Below are 16,514 nucleotides of genomic sequence, written 5' to 3' on the forward strand. Positions count from 1 at the left end.
ACCGTTTTAGGTTCTATGCAAACTGCTAGGATAAACTATTAATTAATTAACTTACAATACAATGCAATACCCTTTATTTAACGTGGTCAGTGTTCTTAGCTAATTAGCTACTTTACAGACATGCCACGGAAAATAAATAAATAGACTAGAAATAATAATAGAAAGAGAAGATTTCTCATAAAAAACTATATAAAAAAATATATATACAGTTAAGAATTATTAAACCACGAGTAGATCACGAGATTATTACATAATGATGTTAAAACTAAGCAAGATGTATTGACATGTATTTGCGGGATTAAAATGTAAAATTTGAGAAATCCAACTTAGACATTAAGTTCTTAAATGTTCCGATATTATTTTGCGGCACGAAACTGATCTGGAAGAGCGTTCCAAATCTTAGCAGCAGTATAACGCCGCGATTTAAGTCCGTAGGTGGTTGTATTTACTTTGGGTAGCTCGAGAGTGTGTTTTCCTCTAAGATTATAATTAGTTGATCGTTCATGCAATAGCTCTCCTATTCGTCTAGGGACTTTGTACCCATGGATAGCTTTGTAAACACCGGTGGCCATTTTAACAATTCTTTGATAAAGTGGGGACTGCAGGTTTAGTTGTTTTGTTTTAACTTGTTTTATCATGATAGGAGATGGACTGTTGATATTTTTATGGGTGTCAGGAAAACGCGGGTCGGGGTGAGGGTGGGGATCGGGATCGGGGTCTATCATTTGTTTTTCTTGTTTTTTCTTTTTTTTTTTTTTCAAAGAATGCTGCTTTAGGGTTAGGGTTAGGGTTAGTGTTAGGGTTAGTGTCAACCCTTACCCTAAAACAGCATTCTTTCGAAAAAAGATAGACCTCGACCCCGACCCCGCGTTTTACTGGCACCCTTTTTTGTATGTCAACAATTCATCTTTCTGAAATCAGCTGAATCAGCACTTTATTGCTCGAACATCTTGTCCCCAACTTGACATTGGTTTTCTTTTATCCGAGACTCCACACTTGGCAGGCACTTCTTCCATCATTTATCATATATCTGAAAACAATGGAGAGAGTGCAGAGGACGAATGAGCTTTAATATCAACGAGTGAAGATGTCGTACCACGAACTTTTATCTTTACCTACTTATGTTTGGTTCGCCCTACGAACAACTTCATCTCTACAAGCGAAATACTGAGAATCATGTACCATAAAGTAGTTAATAATTGTTTTGAGGTGCACTTTATATACCAGAGAGAGAATAAAGTACTTTCGTGGATCGATTTCTTCATTTTTGTCTTTTCCATTTTACTTCAAGTAAGCTGCCTTTTTTATTGAGGGGTGTACATTTTAAGCAGAACATTGTGGACAAAGTGCCTGAAGGACAGCATATGCCCGGTAATTTAATCCCTGCCGCAAAAACCAGTCTTCTGTTTTGTTTTCGAGTGGGCTTGTTTTACTTGCAGAAAAACTCCTATTTTTACGTGTCGTTCAACGTCGAGAAAACGTTGACTGAAAATAAACTGACCACAAAAGTTAAGGGAGTGGTCCGGCATTAATTACTGGGGGCGGAGGACCGATAAATTTACGGCGGGGGCTTAGATTTTTGGGGGCTTTGTAAGACCCTGAAGAGGAAAGACCGTTACCATAGAAATATTGGCAATTAGATTTCAGCCTTGCTTCTTTTCGTTATTCATAGATTTTCAAGCTGATAAAATCCTTTAGTATATACTAAAACAGTGGATAGTGTTTTTCGTGCGCTCTGATTGGCTACTAAATCAGTGAATATCCTGCACTATTCACTGATTCACCTCCAGTTCCTCCGAGCGAGCGACGCCGAACTCGCGTATAAAGTTGGGAGCAAAATGTCTTCTCGGTTTTCTGCCGTAACAAACAAAGAAATTTCACAACTAATCCAACAAGCTGTTCCCGAAATGCACGAAGAAGGTGACGAAGTTCGGTTTGAAAGTTTTAACAGATAAAGCTTTGTCTTTTTGACTTGAATTTATCGATAAAACCGGTGAAATAGTTTTTGTTTACAAATGCAAATTAAGCTTAAGTCTTGCGCTATTTTATTTAGTTGACTTTTTCATAAACAAGCTTAAAACTAAATTTAATCATCTTTCAGTTACAGAATGATTTTAAATACAAAAAGAATTCACAACTCCTTTTGAAGAAATTTCCCCCCTAAGAGCTAAACAAGCTCATTGAACTGGAAATAGATTCATTTTGTTTTTACTTTCAAAACAAAACAAAACATTTTTATTGCGAAATTGTAAGGAGAGATTTCCCATGAATTCTTTATTTACCTCGGGTTTCGTGTCTAGCTTTTGGGTGTTCCCTTTGAAGTTGTTTTAGCCGTAATTTACATTGAATTTGCATTGAGTTGTTTTAGTTCCCTAAATTGTACACATTTTACTTCAATGTTTACTTTTAAAAGGATAACTTGTTTCTGAATAGATATACAGCTTAGTCACTGAATAACTGGATCTTTCGCCTGTTCAAATACCAACCGTTCGTAGTTTTTAGTTTTGACATTTTGAGGGATCCTGAACAAAGGAAACTCGAATTCTTTTGCACAGCTTTACTGCTGAATCTTCGTAGGTTTCCTAAATTCACTTGCTTGACTGACATTTAATTTTGAGTTATTTAGTTTAACATATGAACTTTTAAACTGAATTTATCCAGATTTGTTTTCGCTGTTCAGCTGATTTTGTTCATCCTTCTTTTCTTTTGTTTTGTGATGTTGTAATAAGTTGATCGGTTAGTATAAATAGAGCACTGATTATTCCTGTTTTTCGATTTACCTTGCGGGCCGGAGTTACATGCTTGTACGATTTTACATTGCGGATTTAAGTGATTGTACAAGTTACGTTAACGAGCTGAAGATTAAACTGTTGAAGTCCAAGTTTGAGTCCTGTCCTATTTCCAGTTGTAGCAGATCCGGTACCTTGGAATAGTGACGACTTCCTTTCCCGCTTGCCAAGCGAGCTGCGAGTTAGTTTTCCCCCTTGTTGTCCTTACGCCGAAGTCGCTCGAGTTCTCTTTACGCTTAATTTCCCGATTTGTTGCTGGAAGGGCAAAACCTATCTTCACAAAATGAAAATAACAATAAAGTGAAAAAAAGCAAAAGTAAAACTAATTTGTTTATGGCCGGGAACTGCCATTCAAAACAGAAAAAGGAAAAATAATATGTTCATGGCCGAGAACTGCCATTCAAAACAAAAAAAAGTAAAATTAATTTTTTCATGGCGGGGAACTGCCCTTCAACACAGAAAAAGGAAAAATAATATGTTCATGGCCGGGAACTGCCGTTCCCAAAAAATGAAAAACCTGAGACTTTTGGCGGGAGACAGTAGTCTTCCTCGCAGCCGCCCGGGCCCCGCAGGAAATGTTCCCTGTCCCGCCCTACGCGGCAGCTTAAGAGGCTGTCCGCGTAAGAACCGATAAGGCAAATTTTGGTCTATCACGGATTGCGCTGATTTTTTCAGTGGAAGATAACTATCCTATCCCATGAAGAAATATCACATTTATTTGGACCAACTCAATTTTTTCTCTATTTTACAGAAAGGTTTTCTAGGTCACCTAAAACGAGCCAGTTTGCCGTCGGAGATGGTGCGATTTTAAGGAAACTTTAGGGCTCTTGCAAACCTACCTTACGAAGCCGAATAAGCTGATTATTTTACACACAAAAGTTTTAACTCTGATTAATAGTTTCAAGGTTTAATGGTTGCATTCTGAAGAAAGTCGACTGAGATACGATTTTTTTAGAATGACCTTTAATTTGCTTATCAGGAAAAGTAATTTGCATACCTAGAGCTGAACGAAAATTTCGCAAAAGTGGCACCTGACCCAGACTCAAGTCTATGATAAACCAGAAGTACTAAGACCAGTCTACTTCTTAATGCAATAAAATTTGTGGGCACTCCTCTTTGCGCGCTGTACAAAGTTCCGTTAATGTTCCAAAATTCGCTATTTTGACAGCAAAGCTGGAATTGTAACGGTCTGCATCTGGTCGACTAATTTCCACAGCTTTAACGTTTCTAGTTATCACTAACTGTCATTAGACCCTTTAAATGTTGCACTTTCGAAAACATGTGGAGAAAACTTGGTAATCGCTTTTTCTTGGTTCTTTTTCTTGTTCGACGATGAACATGACTTCATTCTCCGTATGCAAATTACCTTAGATGCGTCGTTTCAACAAATTGACAGGAAATGTAATACTTGCATTTCATATTTTTAAGGGAAAAATATCTCTTCTTTCCACGGAAAAACAGGAACGATATATGACTTAGAATACCCTTAAGTCTGTTTCTTTAACGAGGAAAAAGTAGAAGAAGATATGTTTACGCGAATTAAAATAATTTAATTAGTGTGGCTCGTCACGCATTCCCCCAGAGTGACCGTGTATCGATCAGTTCTTTTATCTTATTACATCTTCTTTGAGGTGATAGATATTGATAATCATTCAATTTAATCACTGTTAATTGCGATTCTTTACTGGGTGGGAAATACCGTGCTGCTGTATTTATTCATTCTACGACCGTTTTAATGAGTCAGTATCACCGGGCGTCACTAGGATAGGGTTTAATATGACGGTCCATGGTGTAATACACGACAATTAGCTAAAAAGTAGTCACTTGGAAAAAAGAAAAAGGCATAGTTTTTTGTTTACGGTCCGTCTCCTGTTAAATCCCAAAAGTTTTTGCGGCTGTTAATCACACTAAATTAAGGATCCCTATGTTGTCTATGTTTACTACTGAGCTGATGGAGAAAAGCACGTGCACTCTTGTATGAAAGACGAAAGTTTGTAAATTAGGTCTCCTTTCCTTTTCTTTCCGTGGATTTGAATGGTATTTCAAAGTGACATTACTCATTTTTTTTTTAGCATTACCCAGGGCTGTAACTAGGTTTTTTGTAACGAGGGGCATTATCGCGAGAGCCGAAGGCACGAGCCTTGTAGGGGGGTCTGGGGGTGTCCTGCCCCAGAAAAATTTTCAAATTTGGAGGCTCCGAAATGTTATTTTCAGTACTTGTCATGAGATATGTCTACGAAAAATAGACCTCGAAGATGAAAATGGCAAACAATTGCAAATCACTATAATCAAAATAACTTAGTCCAAAGAAAACAGACTTGATTTGTCTGGCTCAACAGGTCCAGGGGAGGCAGTTGCCCTACGGTTCTGTTACCACGTTGAACTGACTAGGTTGATCTTTCTTTGACATACACATAGGCTGAAAGCTTCTGATTGAGGGTGTTGTGGTGTCAATTATTCTTCAGCGATTCCTGCAACAAGCTTTTGCCTTTCGAACACCTCGTCTTCTTGCAGCAGATCAAGTTCAATTTATATTCAAGTTCATTACATTGGTTATTTCGTCCATTGCCTTGTTGTAATTACACTTAGGACTACGTTTAGGTGTTGACTCAAATGGGCCTAGAGTCCAACATGGGCTGGCAATAGGTGAGCAAGGAATTAGAACGGGGGTGGGGGAAACTCCATATGATGGCCTATACGGGGAGGCTCCGCCCGAAAGGGGTATCTTTTTCAGGCTTTAGGTATATGAAAGGGTAGGCATTTCACTAGATGAAGTATATGAAAGGGCGAGTGCGCTTATTGCAGCCTTAACTTAACAGCATATTTGGCGGTTCTTAAAGAAAAAAGAACTAAGTTTAAGACTTAAGGAAAAAGTAGTAGAGGGACTTAATTTTTCAGAAATTAATATACAGAGGAGAAATTTCATCCCTTTAAGTACAAATGCTTGTAAAAGTAGAGGTGAAACCGTAGGGAGAGAAGGTGGATGGTAAAGTAGGTTAAAAATAGAGAGATGAGAGGAGCACTTTGATGGAGCCCATTGTTCAAGAGGGTATAAATACAAAAAAAAAACAGCAATCTGGAGGCATTTTTGAAGACTTAATGAAAACGTTACCAAAACAAGAAAAACAGAGAAATCTTGTCCAATAAACCTCTCCGGCAAAGGTGTGGACGTGGTTGCTGACTGCTCAATGGTACTCTTCTCGACCCTTTGGCTTCAAATTTATTCACGTTTCTTGCGACAGGAGGGGCAAATCGGCTATATAAAGTTGAACTGAACATTCTGGTACTTTTAGGTCTCACCAATTTTTCCAAAACCAGAGACCTGTTTTAAACACTGTTTAAGTTAAAAAAAATTGTTTTTATTGCAAGAATGAAATACTTTTCACACACTTCCCAAGGACATTCCTCTTAGAAAATGGAAGGGGCGGGAAAGCTCTGGGGACGAGGTTGAATCCTGACTCCGTGTAGAAAGTTCTTTCTTCTTTCCCTATTTATAATGCTCTTCAAACAATCATCAGAAAACTATCTTTTACTACACACGGATTAACCTTTATGTATAATATTTTATAGGTAACAATTGATTAGAGCAAGATACACGGGTGTCAAAAAATAGAAATTAATAAACTACCTTTGCAAGCTCAAATAAACTGGAAACGAACATCAGAAAACATCGCAAGATAAAATGTTAAATGGAGAGATTAGAATATCTCTGTACGTTTAGAAATTTTTTGCATGAAGAAGAAAAAAGAATGATACTTACATAATAAAGCAAAACTTTGACTTATTTCCTGTCACAGTAGTTATTTTGCCAGTATGATCCAGAGTGTGACCGGGGTATTGACAAGACCTTAGGCTCGATTTCCGCCGTCTCCCGATCCCTTGGGGGTTCATTTTCCAGTACAGCGGCTTACAATCAAGCCTAACAAGACCTTGGCGCTCGCAAAAACCTGCCAAGTAGGTGTCTGTGCCTTGGGCAGATTGTCATTTTAGTGTTAGCCTATGTACACACCACCCCCCACCCCCTCGCTAAGGGGGTGGGGGGTGATAGCCGAATAATCCATTTTTCACAAATGATCTCTTCGGCGATTTCATTGACATAATTATATTTGAAACTGGCACCTGTTGCATTATAATTCAATTAGATTGAAACCAAAACAAGATCATCTTGGGAATAAGGATGTTATACCCTAACAAAAACTAAAAATTGAGATAATCCCTTTTACGTGTATTCACTGAAAAAAGAAACTTTTTTTCCCGTTTCATTCTGCTACCGATAAACGCCCTAAAGATCTTTGAATGAGACTGAAATTTACAGTTAATTTGCCTTTTGCAAAGCTATACATGGATTTTGTCTTAAAAAAACTTTTTAAGATAGAAAAAGTGTGGGCCACTTTTTTTTTTTTTATCATAGTGCCGTGTACAAAGATCTGATAAGCAAAAAAGAGTGCCCACAAATTTTATTGTGCTGACAAGAGGACTTACCTTGCAAGTTAACTCTTATTTTTTATTATTATCAATAACTATCATTAAAAAAAAGATGATAATATAATAGAATTGATCGATTCAACGCTATTGTTTTCTAATCGACCGCCCCTCTTTTATAGGAATGCGTGACAGGCCACTGAGTAATTGAATTATTTTGAGCCACGCAAACATAAATCATGATATATTATTTAGCTGCTTCTTCCTCGTTAAACAAAGAAAAGACAGACCTTAAGCGGATTCTAAGTGATGGTTCGTGTTTTTCTGTGCAAAGGAGAGTTATTTTTCTCCTTAGAAATGTGAAATGTAAGGATTATGTTTCATGTCAAGTTGTTGAAACGACGCATCTAAGGCTAATTTGCATAAGGAGAATGAAGTCACGTTCATCGTCGGACAAGAAAAAAAGGAAGAAAAAGCGATTACTAAGTTTTCTCCACATGTTTTCGAAAGTGCAACATTTAAAGGGTCTAATGACAGTTAGTGATAACTAGAAACGTTAAAGCTGTGGAAATTAGTCGACCAGATACAGACCGTGACAATTCCAGCTTTGCTGTCAAAATGGCGAATTTTGGAACATTAACGGAACTTTGTACAGCACGCAAAGAAGAGTGCCCACAAATTTTATTGCATTAAGAAGTAGACTGGTCTTAGTACTTCTGGTTTATCATAGACTTGAGTCTGGGTCAGGTGCCACTTTTGCGAAATTTTCGTTCAGCTCTAGTTATGCAAATTACTTTTCTTGGTAAGCAAATTAAAGGTCATTTTAAAAAAATCGTATCTCAGTCAACTTTCTTCAGAATGCAACCATTAAACCTTGAAACTATTAATCAGAGTTAAAACTTTTGTGTGTAAAATAATCAGCTTATTCGGCTTCGTAAGGTAGGTTTGCAAGAGCCCTAAAGTTTCCTTAAAATCGCACCATCTCCGACGGCAAACTGGCTCGTTTTAGGTGACCTAGAAAACCTTTCTGTAAAATAGAGAAAAAATTGAGTTGGTCCAAATAAATGTGATATTTCTTCATGGGATAGGATAGTTATCTTCCACTGAAAAAATCAGCGCAATCCGTGATAGACCAAAATTTGCCTTATCGGTTCTTACGCGGACAGCCTCTTAAACTGTCAGACATCCCTTTCCCACTGTTTTACAGCTTAGTCTGCTCGGACCAATGAGCGCCTCGTTAAGGCTAAACACGACTCATAAGCTCATGATACAGTAGAACCTCGATTTAACAAAGTGCCAAGGGACTGGGGAAATTTTTTTGTTATATCGAGGGTTCATTATATCGAACACCTCGATTTAATGGTTTTCGAAAAAACAACCAAAATGTTCGTTATATCGAAGTATAGTTAATAATTTATTTACAAAATTCAGCATTCTTGGATCTGAACAATAGACCTTGTCACGGTTTTCGACGCCATCTTGACGAGTAGGCAAACGCGAGCTATCTTTAAAACCAGCCTACGGGGAACAGGGAATCTTTAAAATGGGGAATCTTTAAAAGCGAGAGTCTTTAAAACGGGGAATCTTTAGAAGCAGGAATCTTTAAAAGCGAGAATCTTTAAAACGGGGAATCTTTAAAAGCGGGAATCTTTAAAATGGGGAATCTTTAAAAGCGGGAATCTTTAAAACGGGGAATCTTTAGAAGCGGGAATCTTTAAAAGCGAGAATCTTAAAAACGGCGAATCTTTAAAAGCGGGAATCTTTAAAAAGGGGAATCTTTAAAAGCGGGAATCTTTAAAAAGGGGAATCTTTAAAAGCGGGAATCTTTAAAACGGGGAATCTTTAGAAGCGGGAATCTTTAAAATGGGGAATCTTTAAAAGCGAGAATCTTAAAAACGGCGAATCTTTAAAAGCGGGAATCTTTAAAACGGGGAATCTTTAAAAGCGGGAATCTTTAAAATGGGGAATCTTTAAAAGCGGGAATCTTTAAAATGGGGAATCTTTAAAAGCGGGAATCTTTAAAACGGGGAATCTTTAAAAACGGGAATATCTTGAGGAATATCTTGAGGAGACAAAAATAAACTCTCAGAAATTGAGATAACGAAACCTAAACCTAACATGCCTAAATCAGAACGCGAAGCTATTAGACAACTTAAAGAAAACTCAGAGATAAATATCAAGAAGGCAGACAAAGGAACCACCACTGTCATAATGAACAAAACGGACAAGATTAAAGAGGGCATGACACTAATCGAGGTCAAAGAACACTTCAGACCCCTCGAGAAACCAATGGTAGAGGAAAACTCTAAGAAAGTCCGAAAAATTATCACAGAACTCTACCAAAAGAAACACATTGATAAAATGACATTTGAATGGTTATCTCAAACACCGAACCCTCCACGCATTCCAGTTTTTTACACTCTTACAAAAACACCCAAAACTTGTCAAGTCGACCAATAATCTCAGGATGCGACTCCCCTACTGAGAGAATTTCAGCTTTTGTTGATAGTCTTCTTCAACCAATAATGAAAGAACAGCAGTCATACATTAAAGATACAACACAGTTATTAACTTCATTGAAGGAACGAGAGTCCCACAAAATGCAATCCTTGTCTCAATGGATGTTATAAGCTTATATACAAATATACGGCAAGATGAAAGTATCACGACCATATGCCATGCATATGACACATTCTACACGGCAACACCCCCCATAACAACACATTATCTTAGAGAAATGCTGAGACTTATATTACAAGAAAACTCCTTCCAATTTAATGGAAAAGACTTTCTCCAGACCTATGGTACGGCTATGGGGACTAAAACAGCAGTCTCCTTTGCTAATATTTTCATGGCTAAGATTGAGACAGCAATTATCGATGAGCACAGTACAAGGCCGTTGTAATGGAAGAGATATATCGATGACGTGTTTTCCCTATGGGACACTAATAGAGAGGAAATTAACAACTTCATTGAACATGCAAATAACTATCACCCTACAATAAAATTCACTGCTGATATTTCTGATAAAGAAATCATCTTTCTTGATACATGCATCTATAAAGGAGCAAGATTTGAAAAGGAATCTATCCTTGACACGCGTACTTATTTCAAGCCTACTGAGACATTCCAGTACACACGCACTGTCACCCACCCGGAGTCAAAAATTGAAAAAAGGCTTCGTAAAAGGTGAAGGCCTGAGACTACTAAGAACTAACTCTTCAGAGGAGACTTTCGTAGAAAACATAAGAATATTCAAACTACGCCTTCGATCGAGAGGCTACCCGAACAACCTTTTTGACAAAACACTCTCGGAAGTAAAATTCTCTGACAGAAAGAAAGCTCTCAACGATAATACAAGAGTGCAAAAAGAAATATTGCCCTTTGTAACGTAATACAACCCATCTGTGCCTAACCTTAAACACATTTTAATGGAGAAATGGCACCTTATAGAATCACAACCTAAACTTAAAGAAATGTTTAAAGAACTTCCAATTATTTCTTGTAGGAGAGGCATTTCATTAAGAGATATACTGGTTAGATAGAGCCAAACTGTACTTAATCTCTTTAACACTACATGTAGATAAGTAATTACATTCATGCGACACGCTTGCGGGATGTTTGAATGGCCTGTCACTATTTATTTACCATGTAAATATGGTTCTCGATAGTAGTGGTTAAAAACTTAAAACTGATTTTATCTTTGGGACAATTTAATGTACAAAAAGGAAAACATATATTGCTGTTGTTACTATTACTGTTTCTGTTATTGAAGGTCGCCCGAAAGATGTCTTTCGGTACGTCATTATTATATTATTATTATTATTTTTTACTTGTCATAGATGATATTTGAAATAATATTTATGTTGTCGTTGTTTCAAATTTGTAATTCACTTTCCTTCATGTTGTCCTGGTTTGAAAAACAAATCCCTCATAAAATGGGTTTTCTCGAATTCAATAAAATGTGCTTAATGAGCTTCGAAGATTAATAAAGCTGACATTAGTCCAATTAACAAACAGTGTCCTTTTGTTATAAATATTTAAAGACTCCCGCTTTTAAAGATACCCTATTTTAAAGATTCCCGCTTTTAAAGATTCCCGATTTTAAAGATTCCCACTTTTAGATTCCCACTTTTAAAGATTCCCGCTTTTAAAGATTCCCGCTTTTAAAGATTCCCGCTTTTAAAGATTCCCCCTTTTAAGGATTCCCCGTTTTAAAGATTCCCGCTTTTAAAGATTCCCCGTTTTCCTGTTCCTTGTATCAAAGATAGCCGGCAAACGCGTGAGAAATTACAGTGTTTGCATGAGAATCTAATGTCGAATAATTTCGGTAAAACGGCTGTTCTGAAAAAATATGAATTGTAAACTAAAGCTACACAGCAAAGGATCTTACTAAAAGATTTTTGGGGCCGTTACTGCGCTTAAATTTCTCCAGACGCTTACTTTAGCTTTTCCATATATTTGTCTGCAAATTTTCCCGGGAAATGTTTACAGACAATTGTATGGAAAATTTTAAAAAGTGGTTCAAGGTCTTCTAGCGCATGTAACGCCCTCATATGTTTTCAGCATTATACTACTACATGAGAAATTACTGCAATTTGATTGGTTTAGAGCAGTGGTATTTCAGCTTAATTTGAAATACCTACATGTGAAAATTACAGACCTTTTGCGGGTAGTAGTATAAACAAATAACAGCATGATTTGTACGTGATATTTGGCATAAATACCACTCGTGATATTTCAAAATTGTCTCAAATTTCACTCGCCTAACGGCTCGTGAAATTACGTATAACAATTTTGAAATATCACTCGTGGTAATTATGCCAAATATCACTACAAATCATGCTATTACCTATACTAATTAACGGCTAAATTTTACTCCTTACTAATCAAAAATTTGGCCATTAATTAACGGCTACATTTTACTCTTTACACTTGCCTACTCGTCAAGATGACGTCGAACACCGTGACAAGGTCCATTCTCAGTACCGAGCTTGCATATAGCTACGGCACTAGAAACTCAAGAACAGGCAAACAGGACTGCTTAAACTACTGTACACATAAATTTTATCCTTGTTGTTCTGTTTGGAATTCATCTTTTATCACATGCTGACATTTATTCTTTATATCATAGACTCCTGGTTATATCAAGGTATATTTCGCCATTGCTCTACTGGATTGTGTTCGTTGTAACGAGGATTTCGTTAAATCGAGGTTCTGTTCCATACATTTTATTGTAATTTTGGCTGGGCGGAAGAAAATCGTTCGTTAGACCAAGGACTTCGTTATATAGAGGTTCGTTAAATCGAGGTTCCACTGTAGTGTAAGCGTGACCTTAATAGCAACGGTTCCAAGGTTCTCTTTCCGTAGAAGAGAACCCTGGGTATTTTCGGGATCCGGGATTTAACCAAAATACGATGCGGGATTAGAGAAAACGCAAAATATCTTAGCGGGAAACGGGATTTGACTTCTACCCTGGAAGCGGGATACATCAAAGCGGGATTTTTCCCTCTCTGTTGGGAATGCGAGAAACATGACGACTCTTTGTTCTAGCGGCAAATGCGATTTAACAAAGCGAGCGTACAGTTGTATCTCCTATCAACTAGGCAAACTATATACTAAGCGATCTGGTTAATGACTGTCTATCTGAAATGGTGAAGTAGTGAACAGACGAGCGGGCCGGACGGAAGACCCATTGTTTCAACCAGATGCCAGGAAAGTGCATAAAGTGCAAAGTATACCAGTAAATGAAAATTTTCCTTCTATTCTTACAAAAAAAAACGCCTGATCGCAGGTTACCTTGAGACATTCAACGGTTTTGGTGTCCTTCTCTCTTACCGGGCCACAGCCGAGTCTGCTGGCGCCAGAAAAGCCTGTTCCGGGTGTTCAGATAGTGGGGACGGTGCAAAGAAAAGCGAGCAGAAAAAAAGTGTTGAGGGCAGGGAAAGAGGGGGAAGAAATCCTTTTCTCTCCCTCTTCCTTTTTCCCTCTTTTTTCTCCTCCGCTCTTGCGCCACTCTCCATTGTGTAAACACTTAGAACCGGGCTAGCACAGAAAGTAACACAGCGACCCACAAAGAAGAATTTTTTATTCCGGTACACAACGAACACAAAGAGCTGTAGGAAGGATTCCAGAATTAGTTTAAAATCTTTAGGGCGTTAAAGAAATATGTCAATATGAGTTTGACACATACATCCATGGAAACCTGTGCTAACTATATGATAGTAACTACAGTAGGCACACTTGCAAGACGACCTATCATGGTTATATGGTGCTCCATCGTTGTATCGAGATATAAAAAGCGATTTGCTTTATGGAATGGCCTTGGCATCGCAAGGGCCAATCTTAATCTTACATAAGCTTTTGAAGGAAACTAAGTCTTTTCTAACGTATGTTTTTTGGAAGCAAAAAACGGGATCCGGAAAAGCGAAAAAAACAAGTGCGGGATGCAGGATTAACATGAAAAAGTAGCGGGAATGCGGCGAGGAACCCCCTTCCACACCCTCCTTCATGACCTCTATTAAAATGTTAGTGAGACTCAGAGCTACCAAGATAAGATTTTAAATATAAAACCCCATACACTGCATCACCTAAGAACAAGAAAGAAAACAATCAAAAGAAGGAAAAATCTCCGCCGTTTAAGGCTACGTTTTACGCCTGTCAATACTCTAGTAAACAAAGCAGCCGCGTAGGGACAGGGAACATTAGGCTGCGACGAAGACTATGTCTCCCGCCAAAAGTCTCAGGTTTCTTTTTTTTTTTCGAGCGGCAGTTCTCGGCCATGAACATATTATTTTTCCTTTTTCTGTTTTGAAGGACAGTTCCCCGCCGTGAACAAATTAATTTTACTTTTTTTGTCTTGAAAGGCAATTCCCGGCCGTGAGCAAATTAGTTTTACTTTTGCTTTTATTTCACTTTTATTTTTATTTTCATTTCATAATAAACATGTTTTGTTTTGTTTAAAAAAAAGAATCTATTTCCAGTTCAATAAAAAACAAAATCAGTTCACATTTTACTTTCGCTTTATTTTCAAGACAAAATAATTAAAAGTTCAATCTAAAATTAACAAATTTATGTCGTTTTGACGAGTGGCAGTTGTCGGCCACCATACCGGAAGTGCCGTTCAGGAATAAAACAAAACGAATGAGTGAAGCCCGTTCGCTGTCTCGTTCACGTATTTTTCTTTTCCTGCCAGGTGATAAGCTTAACGGGGAAAACGGGACGTTGTGTCCATCAATTCTCAACAGTACAGACAGAATTATGTAAAAACTATTTTAGGTTTGGTTGCAGGTGTATTAATCTAAATAATGTACAAGCGAGACGTAGCTCACTTATCACTAAGACCACTAAAGTTCGCGAAGCAGTTATAACAACACGCTTTTTTCAAGGTTAGTAACCTGGTATTCATATTTTCATTAAGCTAAGATGCCTGCCCCGCGTAGATAAAACGCATAGACAAAATAACTAAGACTGTCTGAAACGTTAAGAGAATAAAAATAGAGTTAATGTCGTCCTCATTCGCAATTTGCCTATCTCTTATCTTAGTGAATCTTGTTTGCCCCCGGCCACAAATTTTGCATCTAAGCAAGGTCTTCAATTTCGTATAGGACCACTAATAATACCTAGGAGAAATTAACAACAAAGCTTTTGCAAAATTTGGGGAGCAAACAAGGTATAAATGTGCCAATGGCGAATACTTATGCCAAGAAACAACTCTCAGTAAAATATTTTCTATTCAGTTATTTTACAACAGCAACATTTTAAATGATGGCCGTATTTAAAATAAACCCCGTGGCTATTTCAGACTTTCGTCTAGACCAAAAGTTAGAAAACCTAAATCCAGCGACCAATTTTCATGCTTAGTTTGAACAACAAACAAAAGGAAGTTGTTTGAAATGGCTGAAGTTTCCTAATCATATTTCTAGTCAACAAAAATTTTTAGTGGAGGATTTGACCGCGGGGATAAAAGACCCAGTGGTTGTGCTTTCAACTGCAAACTTTGGATATTTATTACAGAGGAAATCTGCTTAATAGCCACTATAAACACGTACGGAAAATTTCAAACAATTTTTAAAATTCTTAAAGAAACTGCATGTTTTTACAACAGTCCTATTCTTACTTTTGGCCGAGCAATATTAATAGGAGGGCTCCAAATGAACGCGAAAAATTGATAAACCGATCCGGCCTTTTGAGAATCTTAACCATGTGGAGCCTAAAGACGGTTAAGATGCGCAGATAGGATCTCATGTTGTTCCCAAGTTTGGCAGAAAATCGCATTCTTTTTGAAAGACCAAAATACTGATCATAGTTGGTTGATTTCTTTGTTTTCATTTTCCCCGTTTCGTTTCTTCTTAAAGGTGAACCCTGACTTAAGCTTCGTCCTGCTTTATTCTGTAACAGCATGGTGAACTTTTTATTAGAAGGCGAACATCACCTTTTCACCTTAATAGCAAATTACATGTCTACACTCTTTACCGGATGTTTGCGATGTCGACATGAAAAACACTATGTCCCAGTATGGACACCTGTTTACACTGCTACGAGTAGGACAGAAACCTATCTGATATGTGACGATATACTTTCAAATCGGCGCGGCGAAGCTTTTCTCTATTACAGAAACCGCTCTGAAATCACCCTTCTTATGTGTTAACAATACCATGCGATATGGTTTTCGCTCGAGCGCAATGACCTATGCGCGGTAAAGTGTGGGCATAGCATAAATTACCAACCTAAAAATTGAGTACCCAGAGACGTTTAAGACTGGCAGTAAATCGCATTTTTATCAGTCAGAAGACCTGTTTTGGCTGGTTGTTTTGTTTGCCTGTTATTTTTCCTTCGGTTTCTCCGTGAAGGTGAGCCCTGGCTTATAGTTTGCCTTAATTTATTCTGTATTAACTTGGTGAATACTCTTAAGGCGGACATCAGCTTGTCAACGTAGTAGCTGTTTGCTATCATTGATTCATAGACAGACATTGCTGCTGCCCTTTCACAGTTTTCACATTGTCCATGATGCACCTTGTTTACCCGCCAAAACTTTGCATAGCCATTGTTACAAAGTTCTCCTGCATATTGCAGCCGTCCCAAAAGAAATTAAAGACAATGGTTATGACAAATTTTGATATCTAAACTACACCCTTTTTTATATATAAGAATGTTGTTTTTTCGGGCCAGGCTGAATATTCTTATTTTTCTGCTGATTTTAGCCTGAAAATATTCTTGTATTATTCTTGAATTATAATTGAAAAAGAGAGAATTTATCATATACTTTTGGCGGTTTGTTCATTTTTTTTTCCTGCTGTATCA

This window comes from Porites lutea, chromosome 2, assembly GCF_958299795.1.
Source record: "Porites lutea chromosome 2, jaPorLute2.1, whole genome shotgun sequence".
NCBI classification, from domain to species: domain Eukaryota; kingdom Metazoa; phylum Cnidaria; class Anthozoa; order Scleractinia; family Poritidae; genus Porites; species Porites lutea.